This window comes from Mustela lutreola, chromosome 3 (assembly GCF_030435805.1).
Source record: "Mustela lutreola isolate mMusLut2 chromosome 3, mMusLut2.pri, whole genome shotgun sequence".
Classification (NCBI taxonomy): domain Eukaryota; kingdom Metazoa; phylum Chordata; class Mammalia; order Carnivora; family Mustelidae; genus Mustela; species Mustela lutreola.
This window is the reverse complement of record NC_081292.1, coordinates 148947246-148974464: the sequence shown is the minus strand read 5'-3', so window position 1 is coordinate 148974464 and position 27219 is coordinate 148947246. Positions and strand designations below refer to the sequence as shown.

Sequence of the window (27219 nt, the reverse complement as noted above, 5' to 3'; positions counted from 1 at the left end):
AAAGGAGTCTGGCACAGGGGCCCTATTCAACCCCCAAAGGAAGACAAGGCAAACTGCATGGTAAGAACCCCTCCTCACCCCTACAGGAAGGTGACCTTGTCTGAAACAATCCTCTTCTGCTGCTAATAACTTTCATACTCCACCCTCCTTCCTCTAAAAACCTTCCTTTTTTAAAATTGATTGATTGATTGATTGATTGATTTGTGCATTTATTTATTTATTTATTTGTGTGTGAGAGAGAGAGAACAAGAGGGAGCACAAGCAGGGGGAGGGACAGACAGAGAGGAAGAGACAGGGAGTCTCAAGTACTCTCTTCACTGAGCGGGGAGCTGATGCCTGGCTCGATCTCAGGACCCTGAGATGAGGACCTGAGCTGAAACCAACACTCAGATGCGCAACTGACTGAGCCACCCTGGTGCCTTTAGAAACCTTCCGTTTTGTGCAAATCCTGGAAGGGCCCTTCTACCTGCTGCTGGGATGCTGCCTGATTCACGAACCATAACTAAGCCAGTTAGTTCTTCAAATTTATTCTGTTGAATTCTGGTTTTTTTTTTTTTTAACAGTATTTAACTTGGTTAATATCTTGCTCAAAGATTGGGACAATTTCTTGGAGTTGCTTCCAGGACTATTATTTTTTGATGCAAAAAGTTGCATAGCTCTTTTCCCCATAGGTTAATCTGCATATATGAGAGAATGGAACAAACGCTGCCAAAGGAGGAAGGATTTGTAAAGAACTTAAATGAAAGAATAATTTGTTAGAGTATATATTTTTTGATGAAAGCCATTTCTTCTTTCTGTGATTAAAAAATAATACCGAAGGCCTCCTGGGTGGTTCAGTTGGGTAAGTGTTTACCTTGGGCTCAGGTCATGTTCCCAGGTCCTAGGACTGAGTCCCTCACCTGGGTCCCTGTTCAGTGGGAGCCTGCTTCTCCATCTACCCTTGCTCGTGTTCTCTCTGTCTCACACTCTCTCTCAAATAAATAAATGAAAGCTTTAAGAAAAATAATACCTGTTTGTGGTAAAACAAACTCAAGACAATTCTTTAAAATGTAAAAATAGAAAGAAAAGAAAAGAAATCTAGCCATTTCTTCAGCACCCAAAGATAATCACTATGAACATTTGTGTGTACCTCTTCAGACATTTATATGAATACACATTAGGAACACACACATTTTTTTTTTTAAGATTTTATTTATTTATTTGTCAGAGAGAGAGGGAGAGAGAGCGAGCATAGACAGACAGAATGACAGGCAGAGGCAGAGGGAGAAGCAGGCTTCCTGCGAGGGATGTGGGACTCGATCCCAGGATGCTGGGATCATGACCCGAGCCAAAGGCAGCCGCTTAATCAACTGAGCCACCCAGGCGTCCCGGAACACACACATTTTTTAAGACAAAAATGGGGTGCCATACTCTTAACAACATTCCCTTGAGCCCTTTAAAAAACATTAAGACACATAGTTAATCAGGTAAGTATATAGAGAGATAGTCTTCACTTTACTGTTTGTAATGCTACATAGTATAGGAATTCTATTGTAGTTACTTTGCCAATCCACAATTAACATTTAAGTAATTTCAATTCAAATGTTATATAAGGCAAACATCCATGCATGTTTGTTTGACTAACTCTTTAGATTTTATACCTAAAGTTTACTGACTATGAATACGTAAAACGTTTGAAATATATTCTCAACTTGCCCTCCAAAAATGTTAAAGACGCATAGTATTGTTTCAAAATCGTGAAAGGGTAATTTCTCCTTCACAGGAAAGTTACCTGGAAGGAGCCTTCCGATGAAAGGAGGTGGTGAGGAAAGATGGAGGACCAGGAGAAGGGGATGACGCTAGATGTGTTTCTTAAAGTAAAAGTCATCCGTAAGAAGGTAGAAAAAAATGAGTGCAGACTGGCGATTTAAAAAATAATAAGAATGAAAAAGGTTAGGTGTTACATGAAGTCAGACACCAGTTTAAAGCAGTTGCTGCGAGAACACTCATGTGAGACAAGTTACCTAAAGGAGAGAAACCCAGAACTTTTAGCTTGAATGAACTGGAAAGTTACTGTTTTGTTCAGAAGATTGTACCAGATAGCAAGAGATCGTGCCTAAATCTGTTTTCAAATATAATACTTCCAACTTTTCCCTGGGCTGGAAAAACAAGCCCTCCTTCTCCTACTGTACTTAAAAGATGTGTTGTCTTCTTTTTCCCCATATGTCTTCAGTTTAGACCAGAACCCAGTACGTTAGAGATCTGGTTAACAAACGTCCTTGAGGAGAAAATAATTTTACAAATGGAAGTCATTATTTAGAAGTGTTTCCAAAGTGAATTAAGATACCTTTTACACTTCTACAAATACTTAAGTCCAGGTGTGTTGATTTAAGTGGTTAAAACCATTATTAGTTTTGCAAATCTGGGGAAGAGAAAAACGTCTTCTTCTGGATACTCTTGTTCAATCCGTTCACCCTTTCTCAGGTGCCAGCTGCCACCACTTTGTCCCAGCAGGTCTCTCCTCCTCCAGGCCAGCTCTGTTCTTTCAAGATAGGACTTTCTCGGGGTTGGGGCGGGGAATGGGGCAAAGATCGTATTGCTCTCACTCTGCAAGGACTAAATGCTTTAGTTTTTGTTTCCTTCAGGCACTCCTAAATGGTACTGACTTATCTGATGAACTTCTTTGAAAATTAATGGCTGGTGGTAGTTCAGTGTGTTACTATTTCTGATAACAACAGCAATTATAGAGTGGCCTCCAATGTCTCAGTGGGAAAAGATCCCTTCTATAAAGGGAAATCAGGTTTCTTCTAACAAGATGTTTTCAGGTAAACCTGAAATCACACCAAGTGAGAGAACAGTTCTTGGTTTTTTTTTTTTTTTTTAAAGATTATTTATTTATTTATTTGACAGACAGAGATCACAAGTAGGCAGAGACACAGGCAGAGAGGAGGCAGAGAGGAGGAAGCAGGCCCCCCGCCGAGCAGAGAGCCTGATGGGGGCTCAGAGTTCTTGGTTTTTATTCACAATTACAGATACTGGTGGAGAAATCCTGACAAATATTTCAACAAAACTTTAATTTTATTTAATTTTTAATTTTATCGAAGTAATACATGTATGCATGCTTTTAATACAGAGAAGAGCACATAGGACCTTTAATAAAAATAGCCAGCTCCTGCTGCATGGCCCCATTCTCAAAAGCACTATTATATTTCATGATATGTACCCAACCCCAATTTTTCAACTACCTGCTCACTATCGTGGCAATTTGAGATATCATTATTGATTCATTTCCCTGCATGAAAAATGAAAATCAAGTAGTCTAATGCACCCCTCCTATCACACACTACAAATACCTGTCCCCTCTTTCTGTCTTCCCACTATAGTCAGAACATACTTTGGGGTTAAGTCCATGTTTAAGATGTATATTAAATAACTGTGCCTATCACTCACAGCTGAACCACATCACGTTTTATAACTTATATTTCTTTTCTTGTATTTATTTTTGTTTTATGTGGACGTCAAATGGCCCTGTGCTGTTCTGTTTCCTTAATTTCCTACATACCAACCCTTCGCACACCCTCGATATTCTGACACGGTTGTTAAACCCTTCGTGAAATTAGACATATCAGTGAACTATTAGTACCGCTTTTTCATGGATACAGTCTTCCTGGGGACGTTTGTCTTTTTGCACTCACGGCTGCTACACAGAGGTAGTCCTGGAAAGTTCCTCTACCCATACCCTGAATATCCCCATCCTGCTCATTAGTAATCTATCCATTTTAGTTTGGGTTTCATGCCCTCCTCTTTTTTATCAACTCCCTCATTTTGAAAAAAACACATGGTTCAGTGGCCTTTTGAGAATGAGGACGTCGGAGGTACGTATGTTGAAGTACTACAAATCAGAAACTCTATTTTGTCCTCAGGTCAGACTGTGGTTTGGCACGGTACAGAACGCAAGGTTGGAAATTAGTTTCCCTCAGAATGTTGAACGTAGTGCTCCAACTGGAACATGGCCTGCGTTGCTGTTGAGAAGTTTAGTGAATCTGAACCCAATTCTATATCTTGTCCTGAGAGCTGATTTTTCTCTCTGGAAAACTTTTAAAGCTTCCTAGTGATAAGCCTTAATATGGGCTTTTCTTCCTTCCTTGTGCTAGACCCTTCATGTGCCTCTTTGATCTGAAAAATGTGTTCTTCAATTCCAAACTTTTTTATTCTATTGCTTTGATAATATTGTCTTCTCTGCTTTCTCTTTTCTCTGATTGTGGAACTCTTATTCATTGGCTATGAAGCCTCTGATGCTCTTGTTTTTTCTGTTCTATTTTCTCTTTGCTTTGTATTTAGTTTCTGAAAGAGTTCCTCAAAATCATTCTTTTGTTTTTATTTGTACTGTTACATTCTTTTTAATTTCAAGAACTCTTTTTTTTAATGTTTCTTCTAAAAAGGATTTTGTTCTTATCTCATGGATGCAATATCCACTTTTGTCTCTGAAACAGAGACAAATGTCTCTATGTTATATAGAGACATTTACACTTCTACGGCTCCATGGAATGGCTTATAACATACAGTATAATGGTAAGGAGCTTAGACTCCACAATCAATTAAAATGCCAGTAGTGCCATTGATTATGACGGACGACCTTAAGAAAGTTACCTGACTTCTGCTTATCAATTTTCTTAGTAAAATATACATAATAAGAGTACCCATTGGATAGGGTTGTTAGAAGGTACAAATGACTTTAGTAGGTACTATGCAATTAGAAGGGTCCCTGAAAAATGGTAAATCTAGATAATATGTTACTGTATCTATTTCCTCTGAGTTCCTTTTTTCCCTGATTTTGTTTGACATGGTCTTCATCTTTTGTGTTAGACGCCTTTCTCCGATAACTGATGATCCTTGGCTGTGTGCTCACATTTGAGGGTAAAGAACTAAAAAACTGATGGAAGCTCTGTGTACTTTTGGACCCCTTACTTGCCATGTTGGAAACATAATTCCCTGAGGCTGTCATGCTGAAGAGACCACACTGAGGGTCCAGAGAGGGGCTCGAGGAGGGTCAGCTCTTGTAATCACTACCTGCAGCCACAAGACACCCACTTCACCGAACCAAGTCAACCCCCAAAGCCATGAGAGGTCATAACAGTAACAAATGAGTGCTGTTGATTTATGCCATTAAGCTATGCAACAGCAGAGAAATAATACAGAGAAGGAGAATGAGCTCCAAGATGAACACGGACCCCAGCTAGTATCAGATGACTAGACAATTTAGTTGTTCAGAAACCCCCTCCTGGATCTCTATTCCTAGAGATCTACTAAAGAACATCCTTGTTTGATTCTCCACAGACATTAAAAATGTTTCTCTCTCCTTCGTTCAAAGTCAATTGTAGAATCACAGCTGTGAGGTATAAGAAGACAAGTCCCTCTAAGGCACTGTAATCACTTGTTCCCTAAGTATTGAGATAATGTATAATAATAAACCACCTACAACAAACACAGTGTCATTTTTATCTTGATCGATAACACTCTTTTCCCCTTTGCATCTCATCACTTCTCTCCCTCATCTAAATTCATTCGTGTGCCAGAAACAGGATTTCAGAAAAGAGATTCCTTTGCAAACTCAAAAGAGCAGTTCAAATCCAGGGGGTAAAATGAGGTGAGAGTGTCACAGAAGGGTTCTCAGAAGCTAAAACAATTCTTTGAAAAGAGATGACCACAAGAATTAAGGCTTGACTTTTAGAAGCTGGTAATTCAGCATGAAATGATGTGCAGTGTAATTGCCAGGAGTCTATTTGTTTAAGCTATAGTGCAGTTATTACCTTGTGAGAGGGATTTTTGGACTTTGAACATCTTGAGAGAGACCTTGGGTCTAAAACATATTTATTTCAAGTCAATAGATGTTACTTACATTTCACTGTCTATTTTATTTCCACCACTGAGAATGAGATTAATCTTCACCTAAAGAACTCACAGCTACAAGGATAGGTAAAGGCAGACAGTAGTCAAGGAGATCTCACAGGGGAGAAGGTAACTAAGCATCCCAACTGAAACACTTAAACAGTTGCTAACCATGAAATCGGCCATTCAGAATGTAACTGTCAAATTCAACCACACTTACTGAAAATTTTACTTGGTGTTAATTCGAAATGTTTCAAAACTCTTAAGTTTAAGATGAATAGCTTACTAGTTTCTGGGGGAAATTTTCCCTATTCTCATTTTACTCCGTTATAGTGAACTATGGGGAGCTAGTGTAAGTTGCCTGAAAGACATTTACTGAAACTGTCATCACCATTCCCTGTTTCAACCTTAACCTTCGGCTGTTAAGTGCTAGATGTGTGAATATGTGGAGGATGAGGATCTATCCTGTAAGAGACTTAGATTAAAAAAAAATCATTGTACTCATTATCATCACTATCTTTATTATTTAATCTTTTTTTTTTTTTTTTAATCTTAAACTGCCTCAGAAATGATTCAACCACTTTGATCTCCTTTTGAAGTGGGTGTAGGCTATGGGTTGTGGTCAAAGCAATTGTAAACTATGGAACAGAGCAGTGGTTTCTAACTTGAGCACACTAATCAGTATCACTGGGAGGGCTGGGTAAGACACAGATATCTGGGCACCACCACGGTTTTTGATTCAGTCAGGCTGGAGGGGAGCCTGAGAATTTACATTTCAACCAGTTCCCAGGTGCTGCTGCTGCTGGTCAGGGACCACACTTTGAGAACCACTGAAACAGAGCCATCAAAACCATTATGAGGACCCATAAGTGGTGTGTGCTTGCACGCGTGCGCGTGTGTCTGTGTGTGTGTGTTATCAAATTATCCTGGGTGAGGAATCCATTTTAGCTGATTCTTTGGAAACAGTCAACGTCAAGAAGAAAGCACAGACCAGCCAAGTCCTCAAGGTGGAACCCAAAGGGCTGACAGAGTGCTGAGGAAATAAATGTGACAACATGTAACCTCCAAAGTGCTTATATGGAAAAGAGCTCAAAGCATGCATGAAGATGGGAAAGTCATCAGTAATACTAGAGCCAAGTTGGGCCTTGAGACTGTGTGTAGATTTGGACTTATCAAATTAAGTCAAAAGAAATTAATATTCAAAGAACTCAGTGCTATGACATCATAGATGTCATAACTGGGGGACCTAAGGGGTTTTCTTTGAACACAAATAGAGTCACTGAAAAGGGTAAAATCTTGACAAGTGTCTCTCAAATAGAAAACATCATCATCATCGTCATTGTACTCAATATCATCACTATCTTTATTATTCATTCATTTATTTATTTATTTTTAAATTATTTATTTATTTGACAGAATGAGATCACAAGTAGGCAGAGAGGCAGGCAGAGAGAGAGAGAGAGAGGGAAGCAGGCTCCCTGCTCAGCAGAGAGCCCGATGTGGGACTCGATCCCAGGACCCTGAGATCATGACCTGAGCCGAAGGCTGCGGCTTAACCCACTGAGCCACCCAGGTGCCCCTATCTTTATTATTTAAATGGATTTGAATTGTGCTAAATAATTAACATACATTGTCTTTCTTAAAGGCAACACTGTAAGATAGGTCTACTAAATCCATTTTAACTGAGAAGAAGGCTCTGAGACTTGATGTATAACAAGTGGCAAAGGTGGTATATGAATTCTAGTGCTTCTGACTCTAAGATCTTACTGTGAAATATTCCGGTAACATATATTTTAACAATTAAATTTTGGCCCACTTAATTTCAAGTTATTAAAAAATTCAACAAAGTTTGTTGGGACCTGATGTTATTCCAAGAGCTTCCCATGGTTGTGTTACACTTTTATATTCCTCACTACCCATATGCAATAGGCAAAAGATAATGTCTTGGGCGCCTGGGTGGCTCAGTGGGTTAAGCCGCTGCCTTCGGCTCAGGTCATGATCTCAGGGTCCTGGGATCGAGTCCCACATCGGGCTCTCTGCTCGGCAGGGAGCCTGCTTCCCTACTCTCTCTCTCTGCCTGCCTCTCTGTCTACTTGTGATCTCTCTCTGTCAAATAAATAAATAAAAAAAAAAATCTTAAAAAAAAAAAAAAGATAATATCTTAGTGCCAAACCTGCCCATGATAGGCAAAGGTTTTCCTTGATGCCCCAGATTGCCTGTTCAAACCTTATCTGCCTCTGATAGCACTGTGAAGATTTATTTAGTCTATTCATAGTCTCTGCATTCTTTACAATCATATAAAAAGCTAAGATGACAAGGTCAAACCTATAACTTCTCTAGATGTATTATCATCAAGTGAGAACATATTGTATCCAAGGAATAAATGCTGGCTGGTGAATTTTAATCCTTGACAAGTATCCCTAAAAGAGCCTTTGTGTATTTCTCCTTTGTAGAGCAGGGAAAGGAGACAGAGATAGAATGGTAGGATGTGTGGTAGAGAGTCATTTGGAAGAAAAGAGATGCTCTTTTGTGGTGAGGCCCTCACTTTATTTATAATGAGTCCACCTCAGGATCAAGAGTCTTGTGGAAAAATTATTAATAATTGTGGACTGTTATAAGTAATAAAAGAGAAAGTGATTAGTCTTTATGTATTAACCAACATATATGTGTGTGTGTTATGAATTCACTCCTGTAAACATTGTGTGTGTGTGTGCATGTGTGTTATAAATTTACCACTAAAAACATTGAACATCAATGGGGACAGTTATCTATATCACGAGGTAAGATCCTTCTGTCCAGGCAAAGGGCCTAGAGTGCCGGGAAATGGAGCCCGGTGGTCTCGTGGCCTACCACAAAGAGAGAACTTCCACAATTGATGAAGAGTTCAAAGCTGAGTCAACTTTCCTATAACACAACCGCACTCAATTGAGCAGCTTCAATGGCCAATTCAACTTAGAATGCTGAGAAGAATGACCCCATATTTCACTCATCTGTGTAGAGCCCAAAGAACTGTTCTAAATCACAAGAAATACCTTTCTTCTGGAACTGAAGAGTGACCCAGTCATCCCTACTACCTTCTATTTTCTCATTTCCTGGCCAAGGTAGTGGTAAAATTGAGGAGCACTAAAGACATTTTGTTTTCTCCTTGTCTTGGGATAAAATCATCTGCTATGGAGAAATGGTTATGAAACTTAATCAGGGCTTGAGGAAAAATCCCGCATCTGAAAACTTGTTAACACCCTTGTATCACAGTGACTGGTTTTTCTGTCTAACACTGGCCTGAAGTAAACAGTCTTTGAAGATAGAACTTCATAGCAATCTCCAGAATGAGAAAGTGGGAACTTATTCATTCATTTATTCTTTCAAGAAATATTTACTGGCTGACTTCTGGGTGGCACAGCATTCCCGTGTTTTCTTGTTGGGGGTTAAAACAGAAAATGAGTGGCAGCTTAACCCTCACATTCCAGTGCCTGATGTTGAAAAACTGGAAAATGGAGGTCGGTCTTGGTTTTTGTTTCCTCCCAAAATTTTTAGAAACCTCCTGCCAACTGAATTTCCTGGTGAAGGTATAATATTTATTGTTCAATGACTGGGGAATTCATGGATCCTTGGATGTCTAGGAGAGGGGATCAAGGTCATGGGCCACTGTGGCTCCCAAATGCTTTTGGTAAAGAGCATGAGCTGGGAAGGTCAGAGAGTCATTCATTCTTTGGGCTTTGGCTTTCAAGGGATCCCCCCACCTCTAGGTTTTTTGTTGTTGTTGTTGTTGTTTGTTGTTTGTTTTTTTAAAGATTTTATTTATTTATTTGACACAGAGAGAGAGATCACAAGTAGGCAGAGAGGCAGGCAGAGAGAGAGGAGGAAGCAGGCTCCCTGCTGAGCAGAGAGCTCAATGTGGGGCTCAATCCCAGGACCCTGAGATCATGACCCGAGCCGAAGGCAGAGGCTTAACCCACTGAGCCACCCAGGCGCTCCCCACCACCAGGTTTTAAATGAACTTTAAAACAAAACCAAAACTACATCCAAAGAATTAGAGAGAGAATTTCTACAGGAAACATGATCATCAAATGTGAGATGTCCCATCCAAAATTGCTAAAAATAGGAATTTGAACCAGGGTGGTCTGCTTCAAATGGCAAGGGATCTAAAACTCCATGTAAGAGTGTCAGACAAAAATGCTTCACCAGTTCAAAAGGGGAGATGATTTGTTTCAGCATGGACCCCCTGCTATTGGATGTGTTTTGAGAAATGGTGCTATCCCAGTAAAATCAAGTGGCCCCACCTGGCCTTTATCCTAGAGGTGTGCCCTGGAGAGGTGCACACCTCGAAGTTTTTTCCTGGGTAGAAAGAGACAAGAAAGTTCATGGAGCATTAAAGCCTCACTCTCCTCTTTGATAAAGACATCTGGCAGGAATCACCCTGTAATTCCACAAGAATTAGTCATTGAGAGATCTACATCACTGAAGAACAGAAAAACCTGTTGATACAAGTTTCCTGTCAGGAATAATTTGGACTGACCAATCTGGCTCTTCCACTCAATTTGGCTACTGGTTCTCAAAGACGTGAACTTCTAGAGGTGTGTTTAGGTCATGGGTAGCTTTAAGCATACGGAAGAACCCGACTGTTTTGACAACATTGAGGATATGATTTGTTTGCAAGTGTCTATTTTACCTAAAAAGAAAGAAACAGCAAGCTCCATTAGAGCTCGAGTTGTGCCTCCATGGCATACAGCAGGTTCCAAATAAATAAGGAAGCAAGTAAGTAAATAAACGCCAACAAAAACCTGTGAAAAGATTTATATAGTTCTATTTTGGGGACTTTTAATGATGAGGAATGTGGCAAGAATTAGATGGAATAAGAAGAAGAAATGCAGCCTCTAATTTATTATGTTATTCCACATAATTTGAAAATAAAGTGAGTATGCTGAGAAGGCAGATCTGGAGAAATGGAGCAGTAGCCTTATCACCCAGAGTCTGCCTTATCTCTGGCCTTCGTGTTAAGACAACGTGTTTCCTTATTGCTCCGATCTATTTTTCTATTATTTGTACTTAAAAGCATCATAACTGGTTCAACATCAGTGCATTTACTTCCACTGGAGCAAATTCCTTTTATGCATCAGAAGTGCATTTATCTCCTATTCTAGACACCCCTTTCTTACGCTGGAAGATCTAGGGAGCCAGATTAGTCATCAGATGGTTCTCCCTTCCGCCCAACCCAACCCAACCTCCATATCTTTATCTCTCTCTACCTCTATCTTCTTCTCTTTCTCTTTTTTTTTTTTTCTCTTTCTCTATTTCTCCTTCCTGAGATAGAGTCTTTTTAAAGGAAATGGGCTAGTTACGGGATAGTTTTCTAGAAGATGTTAACTCAGTCTAGAATTCCTGTTGAAATATTGCTGTTCAGAAACAGAGAGCACCTCTCTAGTGCCTGGGAAGTTCAATATACTCCAGAGCAAGACTTTATTTCCTCTTGGACAATGGTAGAGACCTTTGTCCTTGACTTCATCTTTACTGCTGTGTATATAGACCATCAGGATTTAAAAAAAATGATAATAACATGAGTCTCAAATGTGAGCAGGGAAATTTCCTAGTAGCCATATTTTAAAAAGTAAAGAGAAACAGGTGAAGTTAAATTTAATGATATATTTTTAAATCCATTATATCTAAAATATCACTTCAACATGTAGTCAATATAAAATTATTTTTTCAATATGAAATTATTGCTATTTTGCATTCTTATTTTTGCACTAAATCTTTGAATATCTGTGAAATCTTATTTTACATTTCTAGCACTCCTCAATTTGGACTAGTCACATTTCAAATGCCTAGCAGTGCAGTTGTAGCTGAACACAAATCTTTACTTCCCTTACAGCCTAAGACACATAGATGTATAACATTTGACTAGGTAGCTGCACTACCTTGTTGTTGCAATCATCTTCAGACTGCTGTCAGTCCATCATTTTATCTGATTTAATGCAGTCTTACATGTGTCATAGCTTTTGTTTTGTTTTGTTTTTAAGTAGGCTCCATGTCCAACATGAACTCACGACTCTGAGATCAAGAGTCACAGGCTCTACCAACTGAGCCAGCCAGCACCCTGTGTGTCATAGTTTCTAATAGTAAGTGAACAAGCCAGTCTTCCTGATAGATATAAGGGAAATCATTTATCTTTATCCAAGGATTTCCTTATTAGTCCTTATAATACATATTACATTACATAGAATATATATACATATATATACACACATATATATATATGAATATAGAGATTATATTCTTTATTTCAAAAAGTGACTGAATGTTAGTTTTACAGCTATTAGATGGAATGTTATAATTCATCATAGGAACCTACTTTTAAACTATGTATCAACCGAAAGTAAATATGTCTAAAGTGTCTGTTTATTCATGATAAACAAAATAGCTACTGTAGCAAACAAAGTAAAGTTTGCTTTACTATCCCGAGAAGGAGATGAACTGAGTGTCCAAGGGACTCTGCCACAGTAAAAAGAGCATGGCCATCAGCCAAGACAACTTGGTGATACTGCTTACGAGCTGTGCGACGTTGGGCATATTTGTTAACTCCTCTTCATCTCAGTTTCCATACTTGTAGAACTAGAATGACAACACACCATGATGGAGACTGTGAGTTTTATCCCAATAGCCATTCTTCCTTTCTTTATCAGCGAAGACTCCCCAAAAGTTAGCTAGACACTAGGATGCCCAAAGTTAAGTCCACAGTCCCAAACTCCCTTGCAGTTAGATGTGTTTATGTGATTAATTTCTCCCCAAAGGGGTGAAAATGGATGTGGTGTCTGCAGCTTCCAGGAAGTTTCCATAAAAAGAAGAAGGAGATTGACTTTTTGGCTTCCCATTTTCTCCCCTTCTGCGGGCTGGGATTTAGACACAGTGGATGGAGCTGAATCACCGGTTTTGAAAAATGAGAGGTAAGCAAAGTGTGGGGCATAGCGGTGCAAGAATAGGAACCTGGATCACTTAAGATTACAAAATCACTGCCAACACCCTAGATCATTTACCAGGCTCCTAGAGAAGAAAAAAAAAGTAATTTCTATTTTGTTTGAGATATTTATTTTCTGTTACTTGCTGCTGAACCTAATGCATGCCTAATCCATAAGGTGGTTTTAAATATTAAATGAGATAGTGTATGTCGAGTACTTTGTACCGTTCCTGGCACAAGGGAATGTCAGTGTCAGTATCTGATTGCTGCTATTATTCTTAGGATAAAATAGCTCCATAAGACCACTCTAAGGGTCAAATGAAAATTATAGTCTTAATCTGTAAATTTAAAAAATCTAAATGTTGGTCATAATTATTATCATCATTATTTAGTTATTATAAGGAATTAAATAACTTCTAGCACAATCTACTTGGATCAGTTTATCTAGTCCAATAAAAGTACAGATGCGGACTTCATTACTTTCTTTAGGTTTACTTAATTTTAGTGAATTGTGAATGTTTCCAGGCTTGTTATTATATCGATGTTTTAAAACTGATGAAATGCTCATTTGAGTAATATCAAGGAAATATATAGAACCCAACGAAACTATGACCTCATTTATTTATTTACTTTTCCCTTTAAAAAGTTCTCCATTACAAAAATCAATGTAGTGTTTGTAGTTAAAGTACAACTACAAAATCTTAAGTAAAACGAGAGTCCATCTCCTTCCTCCTTGTTCCCACACTGTTATTTTTTCTTCTTTAAGATATTTATTTATTTATTTATTTATTTATGAGAGAGAGAGAGATCACAAGCAGGGGGAAGGGGCAGAGAAAGAAGCAGGGGACCCCATGTGGGATTTGATCCCAGGACCCTGGGTTCATGACCTTAGCTGAAGGCAGACGCTCAATGGGCTGAGCCACCCAGGCATCCTCACCACCCCATTCTTTAGAATTAACTATATTAACAGTTTAATTCATAATTCCTTGTAAGTAAATATTTTTTGTATAGTAACATAGATACACATTTTCTCCTTACAAAACAAATGCAATCATTTTTGCAGAAAGTTCAAAATTGCACAAAAGAAACTTTTGCAATAACTTTCAGGTTTTGTTTCATTTTGTTTTCCAATTTAAAATATCCCTTGAACATCTTTCTGTGTCAGTACATATCCATCTATCTCATTTTTAAACACTTTCTAGGGAGTCATTTAAACTTTTTACTTATGAGTTATTGTAAAATTATTTGTGAATCAAAGGAGATTGCCCTTGAAATAAAATAATAGCAGGTAGAGCTCTGTGCACTGTGAGGATTTCATTAGGTGATTCAGGAAAGTGCTTAGCCTAAAGTCTACACATAGTAAATGATTACTAGGTATAAATATTAGTTATTATGGTATTGATAATAATGATAGTTAAGTTGACCATTTCTCTGAGCTAAAACTCAGTAAATTGCTATTTCAAAGAAATGGTTTCTTATCCCCTATATCTATAAAACATTACTCAATATGTATAGTATTCCTCATATTTTCAATTTAGACCCTCTTTGGGCTCGGTTCTATGGTGAGGTAGGTGTCATATCCTGGAGGACTTCCAGCCTGAGCTTGGTTCTCTCCAGGAGCTGCTCAGCCTTTGACTATCCAGGTTGGTGCCAAAACTGAACAAAAAATATAGTCCACCCATCTGCCAGCTGCTGAGGCAGCAAAGAAGGCATTTAGTTTCTAGGGCATTTGGGAACCTAAATGATCCCTTGTTGGAAGAAGAAATGCCTGCTGGGTTGGGCCTTTGGGACCAGTGGGAATTAAATGGGCCTAATGGTTCCTGAATAGCTACCAGGCAACCAGTGACTCAGACTCCCCCAGGGAGATGAATCACAGTGTGCAGTGGGTAGCAAGTCCCTGGGAGGAGCCAACTAGGGGTGTCTGCTCCCTGGAAGGGGCCTGATGATGTGGACCGATGGCTCTGGGGCAGAGGGAGAGGCTGTGACAGGAGTTATCACTCAGAAGGGGCAAATGGGAAAATCACCTTGAAAGATGGTAGCCTTCACCTTATAAATCTCCTAATTTTGCCATTCTCCCAAATGTCTTAAGTACAATTATACCAGAGCTTGAAAAACAGACTGACTTGGGTGGGGGGGGAATGAAATCAAATTATTTTGAACAAACAGAAAATTCTGCCTCCAAAGATGTTAGGTGCCCAGGTAAATAATGTTAAAAATAAATCCAAGAGCACCTCATTTTCTAAAACTGGAGTGTTCAGGAATTCATGTGTATCTAAGGTTGGTAGTAATTTTTTTCAGAATATTTCTGATTTCTTGTGAAGCTGGAGCCTTGAATGGTCCTACCTCGATGAGAAAATAACAGTGGACTCAGTACCATCATAGACTTTTTTGTTATTGTGGCATTTAAGGGCCTGAAATCCATCTCTCATTGCTCTTGAAAAATTCTGGGTCTTGAAGAAGGAATGTCTTTCTGTAATGTATCCACCAGGGATGGGGAGCCTTTTGATAATTCCCACAAAGTCTTTGCTGGCGGAGGTCTTCCTTGGACAGGCTGAGAGACACAGGTTTGGATTTCAGTGGAAGTGCATGCCACCACCATCATTCCTGTTCATATAAAGCCATTCTCAATCCAATAAACTCATAGAATCATGGCATTTAGAACTTTTGAAGTATCTTAGAATTTAACAATTTGAATTCATTTTATAGAGGAGGTAACTGAGCCATGGAGAAGACTTTTGCCTAAGTTTAGATACCTAATAATAATTTTATTCAAGGACATTATAATATAATCTTTTATGAGTTTGTTTAAAGTCCCATTTTTAATAATGTATCACTAAAACTTTACTGTGTATTTATTGAGGTTTAAGCTGTAATGTTAAGTAGACAGGTGAAAATAAAGGCAATTTTTCTTACTGCTTAGGTCATAAAAAATGTTGGTTCTTGGTATGAACTTTATTAGTCTGCTATTTTACTAGTATTCAAGATTTCTAGTTTAAAACGTTGTAGTCACTTCCTCTGAGAAATCTTTCCTTTCCTCTCCAGAAAGGTTGGGTATCCTTCCCATGTGCCTACCCATCACCTTGGCTTTCTCTCTGATAACATTTGTAACATTATATTATGGTTGTCATTTAAATTCTGATTCCCTGTGACCTGAGCTCTGTCAAATGAAGGAGCCAAATAAGAGAGGTACAAAAACTGTAAAGAATTAAATAGTTACAAAGTTTATAAAATTTACAATTACAATTTAAAAATTATAATTAAAAAATTAATTTACAAAGTTTTAAGATTTCTAAGTAAGTAGGACAGAACGCAACACTGTTAACAGAGTTCCCTGTCTTTGCCTTTATGTGCCTATTTACATGTGGGGGTGTTGGAGGTATGTGGCTAACACCATCTAGGGGACACTCCATGCTTCCTGTCTCCTGAAATTCACGTCTTTCTGTAATTCTCTCCCCTTGCATGTGGCCAGGACCTTTGACCTTCTTTGAACCAAAGAATATGGCAGAGGTAAGGAGGTATTACTCTTGAGATTATGTTACCTTATATAAACCTGGCTGGCAAGCAGACTACTCTGGAGGTTGCCCTTGCTGGTTCCAAGATGAAAGCCACGGGAAAGCCTATATGTCAAGGAGCTTCACGTGGCCTCTAGGAAATGGGGGTGGCTGCTAGGAACTGAGGAACTCAACAAGAAGCCAGGATCTTCAGTCCTACAACCGCAAGGAAGTGAGTTCTGCCAACAACATGAATAAACTTGGAAGAAGATTCTTCCCTATTTAAGCTTCCAAATAAGAATACAGCCCACAGGGCACCTGGGTGGCTCAGTGGGTTAAAGCTTCTGCCTTCGGCTCAGGTCATGATCTCAGGGTCCTGGGATCGAGCCCCACATCGGGCTCTCTGTGAGGCAGGGAGCCTGCTTCCTCCTCTCTCTCTGCCTGCCTCTCTGCCTACTTGTGATCTCTCTGTCTCTGTCAAGTAAATAAATAAATAAAGAAAGAAAGAAAGAAAAAAGAATACAGCCCACATTGGGGAGGGTATGTGCCTGCTGTGAATGTGTAAGATTGATGTGTCACAGACCTGTATCCCTGAAATGAATAATACACTACATGTTAAAAAAAGAAAAGAAAAGAAAAGAAAAAAGAATAGAGCCTAGCTGACAGCTTGCTTGCAGCTTTGTAAAACCAAAGAAAAGGACCCAACTAGGTCATGCCTAGACTCCAGACTCACAGAAATTGCGAGATAATAAATGTGCGCTGCTTTCAGCCACCAAATTTGTGGTAATTGATCACACGGTAAGAGATAACTAGTAGAAAGTGTTAGTTTATAAAGATGCTGCATAAAAACTATGTCTCCATTGGAAGGGAGGGAGGAAAGAAGCGGGCGAGGGGAAGGAATATAGCTTCAGTTAAAGTTTTTAGAGGATTTATTTGGGCACTTTAAAATCAGTTTAGAAAACACCCAAAGAAGTTACCTTAAGAGATTTTAAGAAAATAGCAAACATCAAATATCTCTCTGATCTGGGAGGTGTAGGCAAATTTTTATGGGTGAATTCTGTGAATGTATAGGACTGAAGAAGATCTTAAGAACTTAAGACAGGTGATTTGTGTTTGTCTTCAGGTAAGGTTGTCCCTAAACCTTCCCAAACATCCACTGGCAATGATGATGATGACATGAATGTTATGAGGTTCCATTTATTGAGTTCCTCATACACGTCACACAGAATAGGAAGCAACTGACTTCTACAGAGCACTTAAAATTGTTCATGTATTTTACTGTGAACTTTATATAAATAATCCTATATTAAATAACAATAAGTTTTTACAATAAGACATAAGTATTTTCCCCCATTTTATGCACACACGTGTGCTCACGTGTTTGGAATGTATGCAAAGAGACACACGGAGAGATAGTGCTATACTCCAAGTCAACGAGCAATTAAGTTGTGAAACTGTGATTCAATACAGAATTAACAGTTCTCACTAGCTGGACATTTCCCCAAACAATGTGATTTCTAACTTTCATGCCATATTTTGAACCCAAGGTTGCTACAGATGCAAAACAAAACAAAACAAAAAACAATTCACAGAAGAGAACTGCAAATGACTTATAAGTATACAGTTCAATAGTACCTCCTCACTAGCAGTCAGAGAAACGTTTATACTTATCAGGTTGGTAAAAATTAAAACATTCAGTAATAGCAAGTGTTGGTGAGTCTGATTAGATCAATTTGCTGTATTTGGAGAGAGAGTCACCATGCATAGCTCTAAGACTTAACACTAGGGTCTATGATGTAGTTTGTAGAAGCTAGTAGCTGGTGTCAACCTAGATCTATCATTGAAAGAATGGATAATTAAAATGTGTTAGATGTCTCCTATGAAATAACGTGCAGTGGTTAGAAGCAATGAATTAGTACATATAGCATCATTTTAAAAATATAGTGTTGAGTGAATAAAAAGCACAGGAGAGAAGGCGATGTACAGTACAGTACCACTTTTGTATATTAAGACACGGATACATACCGGTTGTATTTTTAGAAGACATTTACAATAACCTGTATTGAACCCATTAAAAATGGCTGCCCGTAGGGGAGAGAAAGATAGATGGTAGGTGTCAGGGGAGGGATAAGGAATAGATTGAAAGAAAAAAAAATATGAAGGAAAATAAAGGTGAGGTCTTGACCAGACTAATAATTGTTAATTATGAACTAATTAATACATCTCTCAGCATTTGAGATTCCCCAAAAGACAACTAAAAATGCTGTGGAATGAAGCTTTATTATTATTGGCTAAAGACCTTATGTGAATCTTGGATATTTGAATTTAAAAATATGGGTACACAGCTTTTTTTTTTTTTTTTAAGATTTTATTTATTATTTGACAGAGAGAGACAAAGCGAGAGAAGGAACATAAGCAGGGGGAGCAGGAGAGGGAGAAGTAGACTTCCTGCTGTGCAGGGATCCCAATGTGAGACTCAATCCCAGGACCCTGGGATCTTGACCTGAGCCAAAGGCAAACACTTAAAGACTGAGCCACCCAGGTGCCCTGGGGACCTGGCTTTTTACTGGAAAGAAGAGTCACATCAGGATAATGCACACTGAAATGCTGAGGGGAAGAGAGATATTTTTTTTTCCTAAAAATAAAGTGGGTAATTTCTTAGATTTGTACTTGAAGAAAACACAATGACAAATATTTTGGCAAGATGTTAGAGCTTACTCATTCATCTTGTCTTAATGGAAGAGAATCTGATGAAATCATTACATTTGAGCAGAGCAATCTTAAGAGTAGATAACACTTTATCTATGTATAAACAGCCAAAAGAGACTTTCAGCTTGGGTTTCATGGTGCATCCCACTTATATAGTCTCTAACCAATAACCGTGGGATCATACTCAGGTCTATGTGAATATTCAGCTCAACAAGGCAGGGCACACCAGTGGATTTTTTTTTTTTTTTTTTTAAATCCCAGTCAGTCTGAGTTTACAGGGAAGGAATTACAAGGCATAGTTGAAGTACGTCTTTTCCAAACCATTACATGTATTTGACATTGTTTAGACATGTAGTTCAGAATACATTTTCAATCTGGTGTTTTAGAACTCACTTAGGAAGTCACAAATGCATGAATGAATAAACAAATAAACCAATGAAAGCAAGGCAAATGAAAATAGAAAATACAAGGTACATGTCTTTGCTATGAATAAAATGATCACCATTGGCTATGAATTTGAGGGATTATGTCCCACAATAAATGTTAGCATTTGCTGAAAATGATTTTTTTGCCTATTTTGAAAAGCAGCCGATAGATGGAGGATAAAGAAAAGGTGAGTAAGAAATATAACGTCACAGAGAACATTAGCATGGACCTGTGGAAGGATGACATGGAAATTCACAAAGCATTCCATATTTAAAAAAAAAAAAAAGGAAATTATTCCATTTATCTATACCTTTGGAGAATGATGAAATGTTTTATATAAGTGATTGATCACTTAGCCGAATGTCTACTTTTTTTTTTTTTTTTTAGTTCAACCCCATCTTTTTCTTAATGTAAACACTTTCTGTAGAATTTTCTAGTTTGTACAATGGTTAGAAATTAATAATACAACTTTAGGCATAAGATCTCTAGGTATCCATCAACTCTGATGTAACCCAGTAATGTCTGTAAGGGCCTTTGGGGTGTAAAGGCTTAACATCACACAAATAGCCCTGAATTCCACATGTTTACAAACCTTATCTGTTTTTTATTGGTATCTTCCTTCTCAGTCTCTGTCATTTCCTCCTGCCATGATTGTTTTAGCTCTTCTGAACCTTCTTGGCCATCCCCATGCCTACAACATTCACATCTTTTACATCGGGATAGAATCCATGGACTTTATGACAACCACGTAGAGTAGTTATTTTTTCTTACTTCCTGGTGTGCGTATCCAGCTCAAATAGCCAAGGCAAATTCTGAAAGAGTAGTGCTACCCAGATTAGAAAATCCCTTCTCACTGAAATTATTTTAAATCAAACTGTCATGACTTTTATTAGGGTTTTCCTGATTACTAATAGGTAAATGTGTCCCATTTGGAATTTATAGTTCATTTCATTCTACAAGGTGATCAACCAAAATGCCAGATAAAATTTTATTGGTACCTATTTTATTGTGCTAACCCTGCATTTTACTAGTGAGTTCAAAATAAGGTTTTTTTTTTTTTCTTTGTTCTCTTCTGCTAACTCCAAAATTTTCCAGAGGCTAACAAAACCTGAATTTTCATAAGTCCTAGCTATAGCAATAGCAAAATTTAGCATAGCTGAAGAGATATGAATAAAACTTCCCAGGCTTTTTTTTTTTTTTTCATTAGAATGCTACTCTCCAGATACACAGAGTAAGCCTCATGAATGAAGCTCTCTATGTCTATATGCTTAGCAGTAGAACTGTAACAAAATTTCAGTGAACAGCTTTTCACTGGAGGCCCTCTAAAGTTGAGCTTTTATCATGGTGGACAGCACATAAACTGTGACCTACAAACATAAGCCTTTCAAACACTAAATACAATGCCTTGTTGGTAGTAGGTACTTTATAAATAGTAGAGAACCATTCCCCTTCCCTTACTCCTTAAAATAACTTTAACCAGTAAACATTTCGACCTCATTTTTCAGAATGGAAATTAAAAATAACAATAGTCAGTTGGCTCTACTTAGAATAAAAGAAGGTACATCTAACTACCTAGGCTGGTTCCAGAAGCTCAGTGGTAAAACTCTTTCTGAATTGGTCTGCATTCTTTCAACTTAGGGGTTTCCAGAAGTATCAGCCACATTCCCTCTTTGTAATTGCTAGAGTTGAGGAAGGGTTGGGTGGTCTGGGTTGTGCACCATGTCACGCACTGACAAGTCAATCAAATGGCCATCAGAACAGCGTGAGGACAAACTGACTGCCCACGTGAGCAAATCTGGGTCTGTAAGCACAGTTAGAGCGTACACAGAAGAGCAACACTTGAAGGGTCTAAAAAGCATAAACTTCAATACGCTGGACTCCCACAGTCACCCTCCAAGTCAATAATGTTTTCAATCAGTATTAATGAAAGGTCCTTTCTCAGAGGCTCACATGCTATTTTTGTGAAAGGAAAAAACATGCTAGAAGACTATCTTCTAATTCCTATCTTTGTTTCTTTAATATTATTAAATAATAATGTACAGTAAACTCTGATGTCATACTGAAACAATACTTCTGTGTAAATCTCATATTTTTATTATACTCTCAAGTCACAAATAAGACTCTATCACAAATTTACATGTAATGCATAGTCCCCAAAGAAGGAACTTCATTCCCTAAAAATGTGACAAAGCATTTGGGCATATTTCTGAGCAGTAACATTCAAATCAAGATTACCAATGAGTGGGGCACCTGGGTGGCTCAGAGGGTTAAAGCCTCTGCCTTCAGTTCAGGTCATGGTCTCGGGGTCCTGGGATCGAGCCCCATACCGGGCTGTCTGCTCAGGAGGGAGCCTGCTTGCCCCTCTCTCTCCGCCTGCCTCTCTGCCTACTTGTGATCTCTCTCTGTGTGTTAAATAAATAAAAATCTTAAAAAAAAAAAAAGTTCTATGTGTATTAAAAAAAAAAAAAAGATTACCAACAACTGATAGGTGACCATTTTCAATGTAGAAAACAATTGAATCAGTTTACCATTTGTAGCAGAAATAAAATAAATAAAATAATACTTGATGTATTCCGTGATACTTTAAAAACTTCCCAATCATGGCAAATGCAAAAAGAAGCCTATGCATATCTAATATCTAATATTTTTTTCATGACATACATATAAAGTACAAGAACTCTTATGGCAATCAGAAGTTTTTGTAATTTTTAAAGTTGATTTAAGAATGTCCAGTGGAAAGCCACTTTTACAGCATAACATTACAATAATTAAAACATGTAGAGTTCATTAAATTTAAGAATATTCTTTTATTTTCCTTCTTAAAGGTCAACAATTTATCCATGTTATTATGATTTATTTTGTCATCTACCTCAATTTCAAACTTGCAGAATTAACTTATCTGCAACTTTACTTTTATATTCTTGGGTTCAAAGTTCTTTCTAGGTTTCTGAAAATACTGGTATTTTCCTTCCCCTTGTATAGGAGGAGGTGCTTTTTTTGGAAGGACGGGAGTTGTCTTTAAAAAAAGAAAAAAAAACCATGAAATGTGAGTGGGCATTCAATTACACATTTTAGCTTAAAATGGGAGGGGATGGTTGTGGAAAATACTCACAAAAAGAGATCTGTCATGCAGACTCTTCAATTCGTTCATTTTATGTGATTCTAAAGTGTAACCTCCATCAGATCCCCTAGGAGAACAACCGTCCAACAGCATTATATTAAGGGCAGTAAATAAGGCTGTTCCAAAGACCAGCCGAAAGCTGGGGCTCCTGTCAGTGGCCATAACTGAAGCTCATCATGGTTTGGACGCTGCGGCCGAAACTTCAAGCCTTATGGGCTGAGCAACAATGAAGATATTGTACAATCAGCTAGGATTACAGTGAAGAAAAACAAAGTGCCTTCAGATCATAAAAGAAATGATTATCACGAGGAAAGAGAAGTGACTGTTGGATTTAAAAGGCAACCAGAGAAAAATACAAACAAAACTAAATATAAAACATGAGCACCTTACCCCAGAGGATGTTAAAATCACAAAGAAGAATTTCCAAAGGAAATACAATAAGCTTACAGATGGAAAAGCATTTACACAAACCATTTTAGGATGTACACTTTGCTAAATGAGCTGCAAAATGAGAAAAAGAAACTGATTCATTGTAGAGGTGCATTATCTGAAGAGTACACAGTGTCCAGAAATTCTGTTGCTTCTTTCATAAGAATCAATGTGAGGTTTGCATTAGTAAAGATGGTGAAGTTGTTTTATAAGAAGGAAGAGGAGGAGGAGGAGAAAGAGGAGGAGGGGGAGGAGGGGGGAAAAAGAAAGAGAACTAGTATCAATCCAAGAAGCAAAAGGGACTGTCAACCATGTTTATTTCCAAATGTGGAGAGGGCTTACTGCAATATAATAAAGTGCCTTCTTTTTCCTTCAACTGAGATACAAAAGTTAAAATTCTTCAGTACTCCTGAAAAGAGATGGTTCTGCAAATGATGTACTTTTTAAAATACCGTTCAATAAATAGCTTTTGTTGAAATTTAGTTCATGAAAAAGTTGCCAGAGGGGCGCCTGGGTGGCTCAGTGGGTTAAGCCGCTGCCTTCGGCTCAGGTCATGATCTCAGGGTCCTGGGATCGAGTCCCGCATCGGGCTCTCTGCTCAGCAGGGAGCCTGCTTCCTCCTCTCTCTCTCTCTGCCTGCCTCTCTGCCTACTTGTAATCTCTCTGTGTCAAATAAATAAATAAATCTTTGAAAAAAAAAAAAAAAAGTTGCCAGAGAGGAGGGCAAAATGCGTGAGGAGGAGCAGGAGGCACAGGCTTCCAGTTACAGAACGAAAAAGTCGTGGGGATAAAAGTCACAGTATTGGGAGTATTGTCAACGGCATTCTAACAGTGCTGTACGGTGACAGATGGGAGCTACACTTGTCGTGAGCACGGTATAGACTTGTCCAACCACTGTGCTGGAGATCTGAAGCTAATATAACATTGTGTGTCAACTGTTCTTCAGTATTTAAAAAAAAAAAAAAAGGGTGCCTGGATGGCTCAGTTGGTTAAGCAATTGCCTTCCTCTCAGGTGATGATCTTGGAGTCCCAGGATCGAGACCCCACATCAGGCTCCCTGCTCAGTGGAGAGTCTACTTCTCCCTCTGATCCCCCCCCTTCATGCTCTCATTCTCTCTCTCTCTCTCAAATAAATAAATAAATAAAATCTTTTAAAAAAAGAGCTAAAGTTGCCATTTTATTTTTCATGAGGCAAATGACAGCAGGCACAGCAGTTAGTTGTGCAAAGTCTTGCCACTGTTTTGTTTCATGAACACTTGGGTCAAAATTTGTTACAATGTTTTTTATCCCACCATACTGGATATAAATGTTATCCTCCTATTAGTAACAGGTATCACTGCAATAATCATGAATCCTTCAGAGGAGACATGTTGAGTGTTAGAACGCTTCTCCAGTGGGAAGCTGAGAAAGGGCCACAGCTTTAAATACCTCCCTCAGGAGCTTGTGATAGGACATCACAAGAGGTGTAAGCCTCTTCCCCATCTGAGAATCACTAATCTTCTCAAAGGTTTATAAACTCCTTTCCCCCTTAAGAATAACTGATTTCTTTTTTTTTTTTTTAAGATTGTATTTATTTATTCATAAGAGATACACAAAGAGAGAGAGAGAGAGATGGAGAAGCAGACTCCCATCTGAGCAGGGAGCCTGATGCGAAACTCGATTCCAGGATCCTGGGATCATGACCTGAGTTGAAGACAGATGCTTAATGACTGAGCCACCCCAGGCTTTCCAGAATAACTGATCTTTGAATGAAGATAAAGAATTTGTGGTTTTCCTCCATGCTAAGTTAGCAAGCCTCCAAAACACGGTGTGTATATACTGGATTCCTCAAAGGAATTAACTATCCTACATTTGGTAGGGCTTGCACTTTGAGATCATATATATATATATATATATATATATAAAATTTTGTTTGTTTGTTTGTTTTTGTTTTTTTCCTTGTAGTAATGAAAGCTTTCTACCTATCCATCCCTTTATTGTGATCCCCAGCAGAAGAAAGTTGTCTGGAATTAAGGGTGTAGACAGGCCATGGGATAGAATGAAGTTTCACTTTGGCTGATCTGCTCAGCAATTCTAACCCGAACTAATAAACCAGAGGTCAAAGTCTTATGATTACAGTGATATTAACGGTACCCTCAGGTTTAAGTAAGCTACCTGGGCCTTTCACTCAGATGTGTGCATCTTGGGAAGAGAAGGAAGAGGTCAGGCAAGCCTTGGCTGTGACAATATTCACTAGCATGACTCGCTCCTGAAACAATTAGCTTCAGTAGCCACATAAGTCTCTAAGTGCTTAATGACTGTTTTTCCATCCCAATGATTGAAAAACTACATTAAAAAGTAATCTCCTTATACACCGGCATTGCAGCCCACCACTTGATTCTGTACTAGGCATCATCTTTCTCTTCAGGATCAAAGCATTCCTTCTCCCAGCTGCCAGGATGTTGGCTGCTGGTGGCTCACAATCCCTTTTTTAGGAATTCTCCTTGGCCAAAGGTTGTACTCCTTCCTGGAGTTGGGGGAGGCATAGCCTGCACTCAGTGCAGGAGCAAGAGGAGGCTGGAGCAAGTGGTGAGCTGGCCTTGCCACAGAACTCAATGGTCAAGAGAAATAATATTTTCATGCACTATTTTAAAAATAAAAAATATAAAGAATCCACCATGATCAAATATCACAGTATTAAGGCAGCGTTGGTAATAACCAATTTCTCTTTCGGCCTGAGGCTCTAATACGGCTCCACACAGAGCTCTTACTGATCCCACCTTTACTTAATATGTTCCCTACTTTGTTCATTGTGGATGTTGTATTAATTTAGATTTCTAAGAATAGTGCATAGAATATTTATCCTGGTTCCGAGCTTTTTGGCACCCCTAAATTTTGTCCTGGAGCCGAGTGCCTCCTTTACCTCGCCCTAGCCCCAGCCCTGACAAGGTGGTACCATTGCTTGGCTCATTTGCCCTACAGAGGGACAATGCTGAAGGGCCATTCGAGCAACAGAGTCCCTCTGGGACTGGCTGAAGCCTTTCTTGTGACTTCATTGCGGTCCAGTCCTGCTTCCCTCATTCTCTTCCTAGTGTTATGCCGAAGAAGACCCCTTAGGGCAAGTCTGTGTGTGTGTGTGTGTGTGTGTGTGTGTGTGTGTGTGTGTGTGTGTGTGTTTCCCCTAAAACATTCCCATAGAAAAAAGTGAAAAACAAAACTCAGAGGAGCTGTGGGACTTGCCCAGGTTCTCAGAGCTCCTAAGTGGTGGAGATGAGAACCCAGGTATGTTCAAGACAGGTATGTCTTGAAGTCAGTGGTCCTATTTGTAACACCCTGTAGCCTAAGACCAGAATTTGAATTACAGTTAAATAAGCCAAAGGTCAAACCCAGATATCAACAATCCCCATGCCGTGACCTAATAGTGAACTGGAAATCAGGATCTCTGATTTCCAGGAAGTAAGTCTCTGATTATGTCAGACCCTGTAGCAGACAAAAAGATGCCTGCCCTCCCCCTCCCCTCAACAAAGAGATCTACCTCCCAAACCCTAGAACCTAGGAATATGTGAACTGACGTGGGAAAATGGATTTTTTTCAGATGTGATTAAGTTAAGGATCTTGAGATGGGCAGATTATACTGCATTTCATGATGGGCCCGATATAAGCACAAGCGGTCTTCTTGGGGAAAAAGTGAGGATAGAAGCAGAGGTCAGAGGGTTGTGACCATGAGCCAAACAATGCAGGCATCCTCTAGCATCTGGAAGTCAAGGGACAGGCTCTCCCCTAGAGCCTCCAAAAGAAACACGGTTCTACCTGACCTTGATTTTGGCCCCGTAAGACCCATTTGGACTTCTGACCTCCAGAAGTATGAGAAAATAAGTTCATACTCTTCCAAGCCTCTCTGTTTGTGGTAACTTGTTCCAGCAGCAACAGGAAAGGAATACAGATCCCAAAGGCAGCACCTTTGCCCTCATGTCATGGCTCTGCTCACCACACTCAGAGGTGGAACGAATCTCCAGCAGAAATCAGATAGAACCAGCAGAGGAATTTAACAATGACTTCTCAGTTGTGTTATATGAAAAAAAAAAAAAATTTTTTTTTTTTTTTTTTTTAAAAGAACTTGGGTATGTGCAAGGATTGATGATCTTGTTCTGGTTCCAGATGGTCGTGTTCTCCTAATGACAGATGGAAGCCCAGGACAGACAGGCTCGTCTCCATGGAAGAGAAAGAGAAATGATGAATCTAAG

The 27219-nt window shown here is 38.8% G+C and overlaps 1 long non-coding RNA gene across 1 annotated transcript; it reads left to right on the top strand.

Annotated features, from left to right (window-relative positions):
- LOC131828125 (uncharacterized) lies at positions 1-27219 on the top strand. Its single transcript, XR_009352242.1, has 3 exons — positions 1-60; positions 12657-12809; positions 27134-27219. It is a non-coding gene; the product is annotated as an uncharacterized LOC131828125 (long non-coding RNA).